Source organism: Homarus americanus, unplaced genomic scaffold, assembly GCF_018991925.1.
Source record: "Homarus americanus isolate GMGI-L3 unplaced genomic scaffold, GMGI_Hamer_2.0 scaffold33531, whole genome shotgun sequence".
In the NCBI taxonomy this organism is placed as follows: domain Eukaryota; kingdom Metazoa; phylum Arthropoda; class Malacostraca; order Decapoda; family Nephropidae; genus Homarus; species Homarus americanus.
The window spans coordinates 241170-260056 of NW_024723306.1; the positions used below are offsets into that span (position 1 = coordinate 241170).

At 42.7% G+C, this 18887-nt stretch overlaps 1 long non-coding RNA gene across 1 annotated transcript in view; it reads right to left on the reverse strand.

Moving 5' to 3' along the window:
* Positions 1 to 2977: 2977 nt before the first annotated feature.
* The window catches only part of LOC121863402, a 96184-nt gene continuing 80274 nt past the window's right edge, over positions 2978 to 18887 (reverse strand). The window contains exons 2-3 of the long non-coding RNA XR_006088384.1: positions 4752 to 4865; positions 2978 to 3099 (exon numbers count right to left, since the gene is read on the reverse strand). This is a non-coding gene — a long non-coding RNA (uncharacterized LOC121863402). The remainder of the gene's footprint in view (positions 3100 to 4751; positions 4866 to 18887) is intronic.

An 18887-nucleotide genomic window follows, 5' to 3' on the forward strand; every position in this document is an offset into this window, starting at 1 on the left:
ACTCCCCTCCTTCCTTCTCTCACACCTCCCTCACTCCCCTCCTTCCTTCTCTCACACCTCCCTCACTCTACCTTCCTTCATACCATCAAAACTATATATGTTCTTTCCTTCTCTACCTTCACTTGGTAAATAGTAACGTAGGAGGAAATTAAGTAAGGGAAGGAGTGAGGAATGGGCGGTGTGAGGGATGAATGAATGGAGGTGGAGGAGGAATGAATGGAAGTGGAGGAGGAATGAATGGAGGTGGAGGAGGGAGGCGGTGCAGGTATGCGTGTTGGCAGTGTTGAGCGGAGGAGGAGGGGTGGTGGTAGGGACTTACTCCTTCACTCTCTTGTCCCCTTGTTATTTCCTGGACATTCTCACTGCAGGAGGCCGGAGTCATCAAGTATCTTATATTATACCTGAGTGAGTGAAAAACTTTAAGATACACTAACCTAACCTAACCTAACCTAACCTAACCTAACCTAGCATACCCTCCCCTCACCATACCTGACCTAAAATAAACTTACCTAATTTAACCTGACCTGATCTGATCTGACCTTACCTCATCTTACCTGACGTAATCCATTACGGTTTATTCTTCCCTACATATGTTAAATAATATTATGTCAAATATTAATCTCAAAAGGTTCGATCTTAAAAGTTCCATTGACGGTGAAAGTCGCATTCGTCTTTACCTTTATGACAAACAAGGTTAACTAGTAATTACATCAGCTTAACACACACACACACACACACACACACACACACATTTTGTGTAAGTTTTTTGCGTGTATGTGTAAAATTAAACAATAAGATATCATTTAACCACCTCGACCTCAACTAGCCAGGAAGAGTTGAGTTTCCCCCTTACACCACCATAGAGAACGCAGTTGTTTCACAGAAAATGGGAATAATATTGAAAACAGAGTAATTCGATATCATGCTTAACACTACAGGAATTAAATATATATAGACTCATAGTTACATAACCCAGAGAAGGAATATTCTGCCAAGTTCATTAACGCTTACTAACTTAAACATGGATGAAAACCCCGTAGACTTTATTGATATTTCCTTATCAACACCATATCGTCTTTGAACGTTAACTAAGATAATGATTATTGCTGTTTATATTTTTGAGGTTTTGTAACTGAGTTAAATAGATAGATGGATTACTGTGTAACACTCTGGCACCTATATCAAGTTAACACCGAAATCCTATAGCTATTTATAGAGCCTCAAGCGATAGTATTGTATCCTATAACTAGTGAGGATGAATTAAATACCTTGTCCTTATTGCCTCTCTCTCTCTCTCTCTCTCTCTCTCTCTCTCTCTCTCTCTCTCTCTCTCTCAATCCTAAACAGTCTCTTAGTGAGGCAAAAAAAGAACAAAAATAATAATACTCAACAGAGATAAGCTCCTCCTCGTGCGATTTATCTTCATTAACTTATTCACGGCTGGGATAAAAATGAAGAAAAGAAGGAAGGAAGGAATGAAGAAAGGAAGGAGGAAATTGTTTTATCAGATCTCCGAGAATTAGAGAAGGTTGGGAGCCTGACGGGATATGGACGGAGTGAGATGAGAGAAGACACTGAGAGAGATTTTTGAGGTAGGAAAATAAGTGGGTGAGATGCTTAAAGTGTTTGGGTTTTTACTCTTACATTCTGGATGATATAAGAGGATGGAGGAGGGTGAGAGAGGAGAAGGATGAGGGAGGAGGATGATGAGAGAGGAGGATGATGAGAGAGGCGGAGGATGAGAGAAGCGGAGGAGGACGAACAGTTGAATAGGCGTGATAGGTAACAAAAAATATGAATGTCCATAATTGAAATATTAAATAGGTTGGTTGATGGTTATTCTCTGGTGTGGCTGAGATGAAGCTTACAGATGAAAATGTTGTCACAAAGGTTTATTGAATACTGTGTTTAGTGGTGTAAATATGTACACATGTTCTAGGACATTTAACTGCTGAGTGTGTCTAGGTTAATGAGGCCTGAACATTTATATTATAGAGGGTTTTTGGTAACGAAACCCAATTGTCTGTTATCCGTTTATTTAGGAACCATTGAGGAAACAGTTCCAAGTGTAAATCACCGTAACTTATCACTGTAACTATGAGTGTTAAGAGAAGGACGGAAGCTATGTTAAATAGTCCTTCTAAAATACGTCTGATCTGTGTGAGGCGTTGAGTAACAATGCCCCAGAGCGCCGACCTTATAAAATGCTGAACTAAACAGTTACTACGCCGCGCCTCAAGGAGCCTGCCAACCACGTGATGTGATCAAGTCACCTTATAGTCAGTGGAAAGTTACAGGGGATGATAGGGTATATGAATCAAGTGCAATTAACCCATTTATATAATGCTTCTGCCTATGAGACAGGGGCTATTAAGCACACACACACACACACACACACTCTAGCATAAGAGCTATATTGAGTGAGCGGCAGTATCCAGAGAATGGTCGTGTGGGCGGCAGTAACCAAAGAATGAGTGTGTGCACGACAGTATCCAGATAATGTGCGTGTGGGCGACAGTAACCAGAGATTGGGCGTGTGGGCAGCAGTAACCTGGTAATGGGCGTGTGGGCGGCAGGAACCACGGAATGGGTGGGTGGGCTAAGCTTTTAATGGAGACGGTCGTGGCTTAAGTGAAACATCAGGTGGAATTAACGATTTCACCTAATGTGAGACAACCTGTTAACATGGTCCATGGTGAGGAGAGAGAGAGAGAGAGAGAGAGAGAGAGAGAGAGAGAGATGTAAACATATGTAGAGTCAACATTATCACCTCTCATGATTGGTGACCAAGTAGCACACATCTGGGTAGGCAGCGCCCGTCAGCCAGACTGTGATTGGCTGGAGTGCATGGCGCCATGTTTTTCAAATATTAAAACAAAAAAACGTGTGGGAGGAGGCGTGATAGGAGGCAAAGGAGGCGTGGGAGAAGGCGTGAAAGAAGGCGCGGGAGGAGGCATGGGAGAGGGCGTGACACTCACCTTAGCGGGGTTGTTGGAGTGCTGTGAGTGGGCATCTACGGAGGCGTGGGAGGAGTCCTGCACAGAGCCGCGGCTAAGCTTGCGGGCGAGGGCGGACCTGCGGCTCCCGGTGCTGCCGTGCCTGCGGGACCAACACGCCCAAAAGCCTAGTTAGGATCGTTAGTGCCTTGTTAGCATCATTAGTATCTACAGTAGTTAGGGTCATTAATGCCTAAATACGGTTGTCAGTACCTAGTTAGCGAATCTAGTGCCAAGTTCGGTTCGTCTATGTCTAATTACGGTCATAAGTGACTAATTAGGGTCGTTTGTACTTGATTAGAGTCATTAGTGCTCAATTACGGTCGTTAGTGTCTCATTAGGATCGTTACTACCTCTTCAGCGTCATTAGTGCTTAATTATGGTCGTTAGTTTTTAAGTATGGTCATTAGTGCCTCATTTGTCATTAGTACTTAATTAGGGTCGTTGATGCCTCATTAACGTCGTAAGTGCTTAATTATAGTCGTTATTTCTTAATTATGGTCATTAGTACCTCATTAGGGTCATTGGTACTTAATTAATTTTGTCATTAATACCTCAATAGGGTCGTTAGTGCTTCATTAGTTTGATTAGTCGTTCGTTAACACATATTTATCGTCAACTCATAATATCGTCATCACCCAACCTGACACCTAACCTAACCTCGGAAGTCTCCAGGACCAGTAAACACTCTCCTTACGATCACCACAGCGAGTAATTAGAATCGTTAGTCCCTCATTACTGCCATTAATTGCGTTACAAGCTCGTTGTCTTGGCCTTGACTCGTTAGTTGGGCTCCACCTTGTTCCTCTTCATTCTGTGCTTTCTCCACCCCCGCATACCTGCACTTTTAAACACCTCCACACATCTTTCTGTTTACCTCTTCTTCCCTTGTCTCTTTTTGTCACCCTCCCCACCCATATCCTCACACCCCTGTGCCACACTCCACCTCCCACCCACAACACCTCCACGCCCCTCCCGCCCCACCTTTTTACCTCCCACCACTTCCTCCGCCCTCCACCCCAACCACCTCCACCTCCCTGCCCACCATCACACCTCCCACCCATAAACACCTCACCCCTCCCACCTGACACCCATCCCTTCTTGCCTCCACCTCCACCCCACCTAACACCCACCCTTCCTTACCTCCTGTCCTCCACCCACCTCCCACACCCACCCTCCCACCCCACCCTCCCACCATCTCTTTTATCTACAACACCTCACTCTTACCTCCCTCTGTCTTATCACCTCACCCCCCTCCCACCCACAACACCTCCACTTAAATCCTGTAAAACAAGTTCATGTAGAATTTGTTTTTATTTCTTGAGGTTATGAGGTTAGGCTCTATAGTGTGAGTCATCTAAATGATGATAATGATAATAAATTGATAATTAAATGTATAACAGTTTGCACTAGTTATAGATTAATTGCTAATGTTAATGATAAGAATACAAAACTAATTATAATTAATAGAAATTATGTAAAAAATAAAAACAGGAATGGAAATATTATAAGCGATTAATTAAAATTAAATATTACTACTACTGATGATGATGATGATGATGATGATGATGATGATGATGATGATGATGATGATGATGATGATGATGATGATGATGATGATGATGATGCACATGAGCTAAGTGAAGTCTCCAGCACAACACAGTATGACTATAAAACATTAATCTCTCATATCAATAATATCACCTGACCTCATCCCTGGCCGTTGACCTGGTAGGGTAGAGGAAACCGTCTCACCTGTGTGGTCTCTTGTGATCATTCGCCTTGTTGTCGGTGACACTCATGCGTTCTACCGGACGCCGCCACGCTCACTCTACTGCGTTCTAGTGTCCGTCTCCTACAACGGCCATTCTAGAAACGGACAGAAAATGAATTGATAAGCATATATATTATTGTGGATGTGTTAACAGTCTCAAATGTATCCAGTGTATGCGATAAATAATGTTATCTCTCTGTTACCTTTGCTAACATACAACCAATGACACACTAGTTCACTTTACAGTACTAGAATACTTAGAAAGTGTTTATGTAATCATAAGTAAAGCTGATTCATGCTTAATTAAAGAGAAAATATGCAAAATAAGTTTATAAATTGGATAATGAGCAAGTGACAAAGCTATTATCTGGGTTACTAAGACTTATATCAACACAATATTATACCACTATATTGTTTCAACTTTAAGTAATTAATTAAAAAAACCAGATTTTCTCATTTTTTTTTAGTGTTCTAACATAATTACACTACCATCAACTACACCATCATCTACACTACCATCAACTACACTATCACCTACAGTACATCACCTACACTACATCAAGCCCTCCCCTCCTACCCAAGATGACGCCTGTGCATCCTCTGCCACCCTGGATGTCACAGTTCGTTGTCCAGGCATTGTTAGTTGTACAATAAATCCCACTGGACTATAGGACGTAGCAAGATTTCTGGTTTTAGTAGAGCTCCGTTACGTTTTCGGTTTCATTTCCTCAGAACCCTATAACTGGTACTAATGACGTCACTCGCCCCCCCCCCCTTTGGCAAACTTTTAGGTCAAGAAATCGGAGGAGAAACCCAATTGGGGTGACGTCAACACCAGCTGCACTATCATCTACACCGACTACACTATCATCTACACCGACTTCACTATCATCTACACCGACTACACTATCATCTACACCGACTACACTATTATCTATACAAGCACATTTTAGAGAGGGATCAATGCCTCTAAGGACCTAAGGCGAAGTATACAACACGATGCTGTTCTCTTTCCATTGCGTTTAACCGTATCCAAAACACTACTTGCTAGCTTCATACCCACAGTGTCCCTTTGTGGTCCAGGCCCAAACAAACACAGAGACTTTATGACCATATATGAAAGGAAGGTAAAGTGAACTTAATATGTCTGATATAAATAAAATTAATGCAAAAGTAGGAACGTTTGTCGTAGTTTAAGGAATCTTGTTTTATGTTCACTTAATACCTAAATTAACTAGATACGTTCACTTAATACCTAAATTAACTAGATACGTTCTTTTAACAAAACCAGCGTATACTCGTAGGATCTTTATCTATATATTATGATCTAAGTGAACGGACGTGTGGCTGTAAATTACGTGTTTTGGTGTAAATGAAGTTGAATGGTGTTTACATTTTCATTCACGAAGAACTAGTTTGTTTAGGAACGTTTGTAAATCCTCGTATACAAGTAGAGAGAATGAGAAAGAGCGAGATAAGGAGATAGAGAGAGAGACAGAGAAAGGAGTGGGAAGAAAGGTCGAGGAAGACTGATAAAGAGAGATATAATGAGACAGAGAGCGAGAGATACACAAACAAACACACAATAAAAAAGAGAAAAAAAAGTGAATTAAACAGGACGTGAGAGTAAAAGAAACAGTGTTGGTCGGTCTACTCATCCTACTGAAAAGCCATTGAGTTTTCTATCTGTTATGTCAACAAACTATATGAAAACTTAACTAAGGTAATTGTTTAGGCACGATAAATAATAATAATAACAATAATAATAATAATAATAATAATAATAATAATAATAATAATAATAATAATAATAATAATAATAATAACAATAATAATAATAATAATAATAATAATAATAATAATAATAATAATAATAATAATAATAATAATAATAATAATAATAATAATAATAATAATAATAATAATAATAATAATAATAATAATAATAAAACCTTACATTTGTTTACAAGTTAATTTGCTTAATTTTCTCTCTATGTATTATAAGCGACCGGCAGCCAGCGAGGTGCCGGGCGGTGTTCGCTAGCAAGACAAGACGAGGTAGCATCTATATGTCAACACGAGAGCGCTGCTGACACACGGCGCGGACCTCTGGCACTCCCCTCCTCCTTCTCCTCCACCTCCGCCTTCCACGTCATCAACGACGCAGTGATGACATCATCAGTGTGTCGACGAGGTATATAAAACCCCGGTCCATGCCGCGCCGAGTTAGTCAGAGGAGTAACGGGCAACAGGGAGGAGCGACTGCGAGGTTGATGTAGACTCCAACATAGATACGAATTCCCAATAAAATTTTCATCTTCAAAATAACTGTAAATGAACTATATTAACATCGTATAATTATATACCGGTAATCTGATCTGCCACTTCAACTTCGGTACACAGTTTAGCTAAAACTGCACTGCACTGCACTCGGCCATCAGTAATTTCCCATTGTAAAGTTAGGTACACAGTCACAGTTGGGTGGACTGGGGGTCCACTTGTTTTTCAGACTCTGGGTATATAATGAAAATGTACACCACACCCCAGCCTCCTCCTCATGATCCTCACACCACACCGTAGCCTCCTCCTCACCCCAGCAGCCTTCTTTAGCTCCTGCACGGACTCCCATCTTTAAGTCAAGGCGCCGGAGATAAACTCACGCCTCATCCCCCGACACCAGACGAAGAAGAAGAGGTGTGACTATGGATCACCTTCGTACACCTCAAAAACCTCACGACTCGATCTTTAACTTGCCTGAGGTGGTACTTGAAGGTCGTCCTCACCGGTGATGGGGAGAGGAGGTCATCCTTAAGGCTCCCACACCTACCACACTTGAACTCCTTGACCCCCCCTCCCTCACTCCTCATTACTCCCCTCACTCCTCACTCTTTAGTTAGGAAATTTATGACAATCCTATTTTCTCACACGTCACACCTGAAATCACACGAGTCAATTGAACTGAAACAAATTCCTTGGACCTATTGCTGTAATTATCACTTATTATTATTATTATTATTATTATTATTATCATTATTATTAGAGGCCTTATTGTCACGAATCTTTGTCCGTCTTATCCACGATGTACTGAGTCACCTGGGGCTTATATTATCTTTCCGGTGTAACTCCCACAATGCGTCACACAGGTAAGAGAATAGGACACATTAGTTATTATTTATTTAATACACGCATACACAAAAGCCCACAACCATGCTCTCTCTCTCTCTCTCTCTCTCTCTCTCTCTCTCTCTCTCTCTCTCTCTCTCTCTCTCTCTCTCTCACTCAACTTATAATCGAGACGGAGGGAGAAGCCGCCATTCAGATCTATACTGCAAAACCTTAAAGTTGCCCAGTCGTGAGCTGACTGTTGGAGAGACTGTCACACCTCCCACTCAACAGCTGACTGACGGAAAGACACTATGACAGTTCCTAATCGTCAACTGGATGGCACAGAAATATCAGTTAACAGTTAGAGAGAAAGTTTATGGAACTGCCACTCACATTACATTACGTTTCATTAATATTACATTCACTTACATTAATATTTCAGAATTCTTCACTACAGCGTTACTGAAATCTCCGCTACCATTTCAGGATGACTTGGTGTGCTCAAAAAGGTTTACCTGTAGACTGGAGACCGTGGCGAGGGTTTCCCAGTCAATTACGTCTCTCCGCTGGGCTGGAGAGACCTCTTGTGAATAGCTTCCTAATAATGTGAATTATCTCTTCCCCCCCCCTGTGGACGTATCCCTCGTAATTCGAATGGGGTATTGGAAGAAGGGAGGGGGTAGGGAGAGTGAGCAAAAAGAGAGAGGGCGGAGAGGGAGAGGAACGGATAGAGAGAGAGATAAGACGCCGGCACTTCCTGAAAACCAATAATTACAAATATCGATTAATCTCCCCGCGCTTAGTTAGGTCCTAAGTTCATTAACGAACACCTGGATATGCTCTGTGTACTCGCCAGGTAAGAAGAAAATAACACAAGTGTAGTCTAATTCTTATGCTATCAATAAAAAATAATACCTGAATATTTAATTACCGTTTTCATTCATTAATTCATTCCAATAAAAGCGTAAAAAGAATGTATAGTGACCCAATTATACATAATTATAATGTAGACATGATGTTTATCCATAGTGTATTCATTCCTTATGGGAAGTATACATAATATTCAAATAGTAGAGAGAGAGAGAGAGAGAGAGAGAGAGAGAGAGAGAGTTAATTAAGCTTGACGTATAAACTTTATGACCTAAAACAAAAACAAAAATGATTCGCAAAATTTTACCCTGATCTCGGAATGGTAAGAGCAATTAATTCACAAATAGAACGTAAGGTTAAAATTTTCCCTTTAACTAGAGATGTTAGACTGTATCTAACTGGTTGACATGAAGCATAAGCCTGAGTAATGGGGAAGTTAATTGGCTAGTCAGTTCTTGAGAAGGGTAGTAATTGGAGAGTCAGTCCTTGAGAAGGGTAGTAATTGGCTAGTCAGTTCTTGAGAAGGGTAGTAATTGGAGAGTCAGTTCTTGAGAAGGGTAGTAATTGGCTAGTCAGTTCTTGAGAAGGGTAGTAATTGGCGAGTCAGTTCTTGAGAAGGGTAGTAATTGGAGAGTCAGTTCTTGAGAAGGGTAGTAATTGGCTAGTCAGTTCATGAGAAGTGTAATAATTGGCTAGTCAGTTCATGAGAAGGGTAGTAATTGGCGAGTCAGTTCTTGAGAAGGGTAGTAATTGGTGAGTCAGTTCCGGGAGAAATCAGTTGGCGAGGCGGATACTGAAGAAGGTTAGTAATGTTTGGCGAGTTAGTTACTGAATAGTTTAAACAATATCTGAACACACTCTCAATATATTTACAAACGCACTTCAGACACACTCTAAATTCTTACAAACACACCTCAGACACACCCTAAACACTTACAAACACACTTCAGACACACCCTAAACACTTACAAACACACTTCAGACACACCCTAAACACTTACAAACACACTTCAGACACACCCTAAACACTTACAAACACATCTCAGACACTCAACACTTACAAACACATCTCAGACACTCAACACTTACAAACACACTTCAGACACACCCTAAACACTTACAAACACACTTCAAATACACTGTGGGGAATCCTCTCTAAACACACACACACACACACACTCTCTCTCTCTCTCTCTCTCTCTCTCTCTCTCTCTCTCTCTCTCTCAGTAACATAAAACGATTCAATACCATAATTATCAATATTAACCTCAACACCATAAGTTAAAATTTACATCATTACCTCAAACATTTTTTTAATATTGCAATATTTAAAAAAAAAATATGTAATAAACTACTATGACCCCCCCTCCCCTCCCAAAGTATGTCCTTGCATGTGAGCCAACTTCCTTTCCTCTCTCCTTCCTTTCCTCCTCTCCTTCCTTTTCTCCTCTCCCTTCCTTTCCTCCTCTCCTTCCCTTTTCTCCTCCCTTCCTTTTCTCCTCTCCCTTCATTTTCTTCCTCTCCTTCCTTTCCTCCTCTCCCTTCCTTTTCTCCTCTCCCTTCCTTTCCTCCTCTCCCTTCCTTTTCTCCTCCTCCCCTACTTTCCTTTTAAAAATTTGCCTTTACTTATTCAGGGCTATCGTAGCTTTGCGTACTGAATAAGGAAGGAAGGAAGGAAGGAAGGGCTGTGAGGATTTACGTACTGAATAAGAAAGAAAGAAAGAAAGAAAGAAAGAAAGAAAGAAAGAAAAATACTATCCATAAAAAAAATATTCCCGAGAAAAAAAAAATAAGAATCACTTGAAACTCAGATCGTCTTCTTGAAGTGTGCCTAAAATTAAAGTTTGTCAGAGAGAAAAATAAAAAAAAAACATCCAGAAAATTCGCCTCTGAAGCATTTTCATTTTTTACGGTTACTGAGAGACATTTCCCAGCTCATAGTGGGAAAAAAATAACTCATCACCAGAATTCGGCAAAATATAACCCCAGACACTGTACTTGACCGTCTCCACCTTCTCATCTGTAAAGTTAGTCGTCAAGGCGAGAACCAGGGATCTTTATGTTAGTATGTGAGTGTTGTATCCACTTGCCCACCGCAGCATCTTATCTAAAGTGAGTTTGTCGGCGTTAAAGGTTCTTTTCCTGCGTTCGCCAGCACTGATTAGCTACAGGGGTGAGGGAGGATTAGAGTAATTCATCGAGATTGGAGATAAAGGTAATCTATTATTCTTCCTAATCTTCACCAATCTTCCTAATCTTCAGAAGTCTTCCTTATCTTCACCTGTCTTCCTAATCTTCACCTGTCTTCCTAATCTTCACCAATCTTCCTAATCTTCACCTGTCTTCCTAATCTCCACCAACCTTTCTAACCTTCACCTGTCTTCCTAATCTTCACCTGTCTTCCAAATCTTCACCAATCTCCTCTTCCTATCTGTCCATCCTTCATCTTCGTTCCTCCAATCTTCCTTTTATCTTCTCGCCCTCTTCCTTCCATCTTCCTGTAATTTATACTCATCCTCCTTCCCATCTCCTCTTCCTCCTCCTCCCATCTTTCAGCTTCTATGCTCGTCGATCCTTCCTCCTCCACCTCCTCCTCCTCCCCCTACTACTTCTTTTCGTATTGCTTCTCCTTCTCCTTCACCCCTTCCTTCACCTCTTAGTCCTCCTCCTCTTCTTATTTCTCTTCATTTTTATTATTTCTGCTCCCTTTCTTATTCCTCTTCCTCCTCCTCCTCCTCCTGTTATCCCTCCTCTTTCTCTTATTCCTCCTCCTTCTCTTCCTCCTCCTCCTCCTCTCACTTCTCCTCCTTCACCTCCTCCTTCACATCCTCCTCCTCCTCCTCCACCACCTCCTCTCACCTCCTCCTCCTCCTCCTCCTTCACCTCCTCCTTCACATCCTCCTCCTCCTCCTCCTCCTCCTCCTCTCTCAATTCCTCCTCCTTCTCCTTCTTCCATATTTTGACGTAATCAATCAAGCGTTGAGAGGAAAAGAAGCAGCACTCCTGAATATCCGATGACCCGGTCACAACCCCCCCATCTGCAATTCAACATTAAAAGAAGGCATTCCTCCTCCCTCCCTCCTCCCTCTCTCCATCACTTCTTCCTTCCTTCCTCCCTCCTCCATCACCCATCCCCCCTCTCCATCACCCCTCTCACTCATTCCCCACTCTCTCTCCGTCCTCACTGACACCCTCCCCTTTCTGCTCCTTCACCCCCTCACTCCTTCACCCCTTACTCTCTTACTCCTCAACTCACACCCACTTACCATCACTCTCTCTCACACTCCCTCCCTCCCCCCTTTACCTCACCCCCTTCTGCCTCTCTCCCTTTGTTTAGCTCTGGAGATTTCTTGAATGTCGGGGGACGTGAGGGAGAGTTTCTGACCATCTGGACTAGGTTAGGTTATGTTAGGTTTGGTTAGATTAGGTTAGGTTAGGTTATATAATGACCTCGATACTCTGATCATCACCTCAATACGAAACTGCATTAATAAAAAAACATTCCCAGAGTAAGATAAGAGACGAGGGTGGGAGGGATGTCTTCATTTACATACCATAATATAAACTTCTTTTTTTTTGCCGTAAAAGCTCAAGTCGTGTCTCTGTGGGCGGACCGGGGAAAGTTAAATTGAAAGTATCACATAAAGGATTTTAGGTCTTGTCCTTTCTTTACGAGAGATTGATGATGACGTGTTGGTGGAAGAAGAATTCAGATGGACTGTCTATTATTTGTGAGAGTCTATCATTAAGGGATAGTTTATTGACGTGCTACGAGTAGGGATTCATGTGGAGGGATGTGGGATGTGTTTGTGATTGTATACAGGTAACGTAACTGGTTGATGCTTGTTTAGGTGTATTCACGTATATGTATGTCTAAAAACACACGGTTGTATTTAAACACACACACACACACTGGAACAAGACTCTCACTCTCCTTGTGCCAATTACTGAAGAGAGACGAGGAAGAATATTATACCTTAAAGATCTCAGAGAACAGGTCAATGAACCAAAAGGAAAACAGGTCATTGAATACACACAACCAGGTCGTCATTCACCAGCAAGAGAAGAACCATTTTTCGTCACTTAAATAATTCTATCAAGGACAAATCTCTCAACTCAACCAATACTTCTTTAAGCGGGAGGTCGGGTAGAGGGGCAGTGTATGATTACGGGAGTCAGGAGGTAGGGTCAATTTAGGCAGTTCCTCTTCCTCTTCTCTCTCTTCCTACTCCTCTTCCTCCTCCTCCCCCTCCTCTTCTTCCCTCTCATCCCCTTCTCTCTTCCCCCCTTCCTCCTCCTCAATCCTTTACCATTCCTAGGAAGCAAAGTGGATAGAGTTAACACGATCCTACCTGCACGGATCAAGTCACAGGCGAAGGTAAAAACCCCAGGTGGGAGGATCAGGTGACATGACTCCAGGTAACTCCAGGTGAACGGGGGTTTAAGGTTCAGGTGTATATGTGATCCTAACTCAGCGAGGCAGGTGAGAAACGGCTGTGAACGAGACCTAATGTGACAGCGGAGAGAGAGAGAGAGAGAGACTAGTCTGGGGAGAGAGTGGAGAGAGGGAGGAGGGAAGGGGAGCGGGGAAGGAGGGATGGAGGGAGAGAGGGAGAGGGCAGAAGGGGAGAGGAAAGGGTTGTATGTATTCTTCCTTCCTTCTCGAACATCATTTTTCCTCTTCTTCTACCTCCTCCTTTTCCTCTTCCTCAACTTTGTCCTCGTCCTCTTTCTTATTATTCCTCCTCCTTCTCCTAATCATCCACCTCCTCCTCTTCCTCTTTGTTTTCCTAACAATTCACCTTCTCCTCTTCCTCTTCGTCTCCGTCCTCCACCTCCTCCTCTTCTTGTTCCTCCTCCTCTTCCTTTTCGTCTTCTTCTTCCACTTCCTCCTCTTCTTGTTCTTCCTCTCCGTCTTCGTCGTCTACCTCCTCCTCTTCCTCTCCGTCTTCGTCGTCTACCTTCTCCTCTTCCTCTTCGTCTCCGTCCTCCACCTCCTCCTCTTCTTGTTCCTCCTCCTCTTCCTTTTCGTCTTCTTCTTCCACTTCCTCCTCTTCTTGTTCTTCCTCTCCGTCTTTGTCGTCTACCTCCTCCTCCTCCTCCTCCTCCTCTACGTACAACCCCTCGCTCTTCCTCCGTTTTTTACAATCTAATCATAACTCCCCTTCCTCTTTCCATTTCATTCATCAATTCTCTTCTCCCTCTTCTTCCCGTTATGTCTACAGCTATCTCTCTCATATTCTCACCTAATTATCGGTTTTCTCTTCCAATTCCCTCTGCCTATGTTTTATCCTCTCTCTCTCTCTCTCTCTCTCTCTCTCTCTCTCTCTCTCTCTCTCTCTCTCTCCCCTCTCTCTCTCCCCTCCCAGCTGTCGCTCTGTCTCCTCTCAAAACTAACAGGCGTGAGGGTTGGGAGGAAAGTGATCTAGTACGAGTATTAGGGTCATTGGGAGGTTGGGAGGGCCACAGGAGTGACCAGGAGTGACCATGGGGGTATGAGTGACCACCTGGTGAAGGGGTCATTGCGTTGGGAGGGCCACCAGGAGTGACCACGGGGGTATGAGTGAACCTGGTGAAGTGGTCATTGTGTTGGGAGGGCCACCAGGAGTGACCATGGGGGTATGAGTGACCTAGTGAAGGGGTCATTGCGTTGGGAGGGCCACCAGGAGTGACCATGGGGGTATGAGTGACCTAGTGAAGGGGTCATTGTGTTGGGAGGGCCACCAGGGTGACCATGGGGGTAAGAGTGACCTGGTGAAGGGTCATTGTGTTGGGAGGGCCACCAGGAGTGACCATGGAGGTATAGGTGTGACCTGGTGAAGGGGGGTCATTGTGCCACCAGGAGTGACCATGGGGGTATGGTGACCTGGTGAAGGGGGTCATTGTGTTGGGAGGGCCACCAGGAGTGACCATGGGGGTATGAGTGACCTAGTGAAGGGGTCATTGTGTTGGGAGGGCCACCAGGAGTGACCATGGGGGTATGAGTGACCTGGTGAAGGGGTCATTGTGTTGGGAGGGCCACCAGGAGTGACCATGGGGGTATGAGTGACCTAGTGAAGGGGTCATTGTGTTGGGAGGGCCACCAGGAGTGACCATGGGGGTATGAGTGACCTGGTGAAGGGGTCTTTGTCTTAAGAGGTCACCCAGTAGAGCACCTCAGAGGAACGAGTGACGTGAAGTAGTCCTTGTTTTAAGTGGTCTCTCAGGGGACACACAACCACCTTTCAACATGTTACACACCCCAGAAACTACCACACCGATCCCGGTAACAAGCGACAGGATGTTACCCATTGTGAGGCTGAATGTTTATGACGCAGTGGAGAAGATATGCGACAGTTTTACGGCTCTATTTTTACTCGAGTTTAGTTTACGGTTAAAAGATATACCATTTTCTTTCATATATATTTTTTTGGTATCGATTGAAAGTCATGCAGGTACACGTACAGGGTGTTTCAAAAGTCTTGCTGCCATTTGTACTCGTATTGTGTTTATTAGGAGACTAATTAATTCGTTTTGTTTTTGTTTTTTTGTTTTTAAGATTATGGTTTAAAATTTGGGGAAGCTATCCACATAAAGTTTCATCAGTCTAGGGAAAATATGTTACACAGATAAGGAACAGAAAGACAAAGTATGTGATGAAGACTCCAGCATTACAGAGAGAGAGAGATCAAGCAAAAACTTCAGTCTTCACACTATTAAGAACTTCCATGCTCAAAATAATATTAATAATCTCAAAACATCAAAAGTGTGAAAAACACAAGAGAACACTGAGGCTGAGACGAACAATCACACAAACTACAATAAAACCTTCTTGCTGACACTCACAAGATCTTGGTCACTCACCCTCCACTGTCCATTACATCTTGAACCAAGACCCGCGTATCCACACAAGTAGATCAAAGACTCGCTGACAGACACGGACAAGGCCGCTGGGGTCACCATGGTTCAAAGAGACGATGGAGGAGACAGATGAGAACTGGATTGATCGGGTGTATTGGACTGACGAAGCTGACACCCTCCTTAATGATGTAGTGATCAGCCCAAATTACCGACTGTGGGGGAAGTGAATGCCCTGAGCGGTGCCTCCACAGTGGGTTATGGTGACGTCTTAGGGCATTACAGGATCACTCTGGGTGGAGGATGAGGATGAGTATGTGGATGAGGATGTGGATGAAGATGAGGATAAAGATACGCTAACGATGAAACGGGAGAAATATCATAAAGTCATCCACAAGTTTACCACATCGTCGCCACAAGGTCGAACTTAATACACGGTGGTTTGATCAAGATGGCACAACTCCTTTACGCTGCTGTACGGAACGAGGAATCTACTCCCAGAAGAGTTTAGTGACAGATGGTCATGTCCGAGAGAGGAGAAAAACATCTGGACTCACATGAACAAGCAGATAGTTAGTGTCTTTGATAATACCGTAGTGTGTGTGTGTGTGTGTGTGTGTGTGTGTGTGTGTGTGTGTGTGTGTGTGTGTGTGTGTGTGTGTGTCACTTAAAACACACAATCTCACTAAAAATAAATCAACTTTCTAGTATCCCAGTAGGAAAATTTTCCACAGATATCAGAATTAATTATTTACACCATCGACAAACATCGCGATATCAGACAAACATAACAAAAAATAATACTGATTCTTTACGCCTTTTTTTTTAAGTTACATTAGATAAGGAGGAGAGTGACGTCAGAAAATCCCTCGATTCCTATGAAATCTCTCTCTCTCTCTCTCTCTCTCCCTCTCTCTCTCTCTCTCTCTCTCTCTTTCAGCTTGGTAAAACCTCTGGGGAAACAAGCGATTTACAGCCGAATCTATGCCGGGTGCTTCATTCTCTCGAGTCTTGTTCTCGTACTCAGGTGAGACGACGAGGAAGAGCCTGATACATTAAAGTAATATATGAAGGTTTAAAGTTGGTGCAATATTGTGTGTGTGTGTGTGTGTGTGTGTGTGTGTGTGTGTGTGTGTGTGTGTGTGTGTGTGTGTGTGTGTGTGTGTGTATCAAGAACTTTCGTCCGGGAATATACGAGGGTGGATGTAGGTGAAAGGTAGGAGATAGGTGAGAGGCAGGAGGCAGGTGATAGGGGGGAGGTACAGTAGGTAATAGGGGGGGAGGTAGGTAAGAGAGGGAGGTGGGACTATTGTGAACTGCAAACAGATTGAAGATTTACATAAATTCAGTCGTGTTTACCAACAAGAATCCTGCCATGCGATTGAACCTTTGGATATCTCTGACCAGGCGTCCACATACAGCCATGTTCAATTGAATCCCTGAATCCCAGACCAGAGCCATCAAGCGGCAAATCCCCCAACTAACAACACTCACTAGGCGAAACAATATTGGTAACTGGACTGGGGTGAGAGAGGGTGAGTATCCGTCTGGTAACAGTGTCAGGAGGATATAGTAAAAATGGTGAGTGAATACGGGATATTTTTCCAATTGGTAATAGTGTTTGGATCATGGGAGGAGGTTGGCAACAGTGGTCAGAAAATATGGGAGAATTTTCTTCTGGTAACAATGAGAATATGGTAATAAAGTTGGTGATAGGAAAACTTCTTATCTGGCAACAGTGATATGATAGGGGAAGAGAAAACATTAAATACTGATGTGGTAATAATGGCAAGAGTAAAGGATAAACGCTTAACTGGTAATAATGTTAAATTTTACACACACACACACACACACACACACACACACACACACACACACACACACACACACACACACACAGACACACACACACACACACACACACACACAGACACACACACACACACACAGACACACACACACACACACACACACACACACACACACACACACACACACACACACACACATAGACATACGCAGACTACAGCCATAAAAGGTTTCCCATACAGACAGAGACCATCTCCCTCGGCACACAGAGACCATCACCTCGACGCCAACAAGAGGCCTCAGTGACTCTTTTCTCTCCTCATTGACAAACATAGACTTATGCTTCTGCCTCACGTATGTGTCGCTAGTGGTGCTCTGAGATGACATGGCAAGGGGGAGGAGGGTAGAGGCATATGGCAACAGTGTATTAGAACATAATGGATGTCAATAATCTGGTAACATTTGTTTGGTTGCCATGTATCCCGCTAATATATATTAATCTGGCAACACTTGTTACACTCTAATAGTAACTCGGTGACAGTCAAGAGTTTTAAAATATTATCCCGGGCTCTGGCAACAGTGTTAATATTAAATTATTCCCGAATCTAGCAACAGTGACAGTAAGACAATTTTCCCGGCTCTGACAACAAAGACACTAAAACAATATCACCAACTCTGGCAACAGTGACGCTCCAGCAGTTTTCCTGAGTTGCAACAGTGCTACTTAAAAAAATTTCTCCGGATCTGGTAACACCGAGACTAAAACAATATTCCAAGTTCTGGCAACAATGCTACTCAAACAAACTCCCCTGATCTGGCTATAGCGGTAGGCGTCACTCGCTTCTGGTAACTCGCTATTGACAAACAACTTTTCCTTGATTGCCTTACCGCCTTTTTGTTTACCATCTTAAATATCAAACAAGTTTTTTTTAATCTACAGAGTGATGCAGAAGTAGTGGAGGAACATTCTTTTCTGTTCCACTTAAATTATTATAAAATATTATTTTAATTTTACATTACATTTAAATTATTATTTATTATCATTTATTTGTAACATATCACATACGCAACAGCATTAAATCCCGTTATTAAAAAACAATTATATTGTGTTATTTCTCAATATATTTCATCTCTGTAAATTATTATCCCCTCCCACCAGTGTCCTAACGTGAATAGTGTCTAAAGTTATCCATTATGTGTCTGTCCGTCTGTCTGTATTTCTTCTGACACCCTCGTTTGGTGAGGGATAAGATGAAGAGTCAGTCAGATTTTTGCCAGATAGGTAAATTTCTTTTATTTACAGTCAGATGGTCAGGCAGTCAAAGAGGCTCATGTTTATTAACACATTCAGTCAGTCAGACAGTCATTTAGCTCCTTTTCAATCACAATCAGACAGTCAGAGAGGCTAACGTTTATTCACACATCCAGACAATCAAGTAATTCCCTCATGGTGACAGTCAGACAGTCGGGAAGTCATCTTTTATTTAACAGTCGAG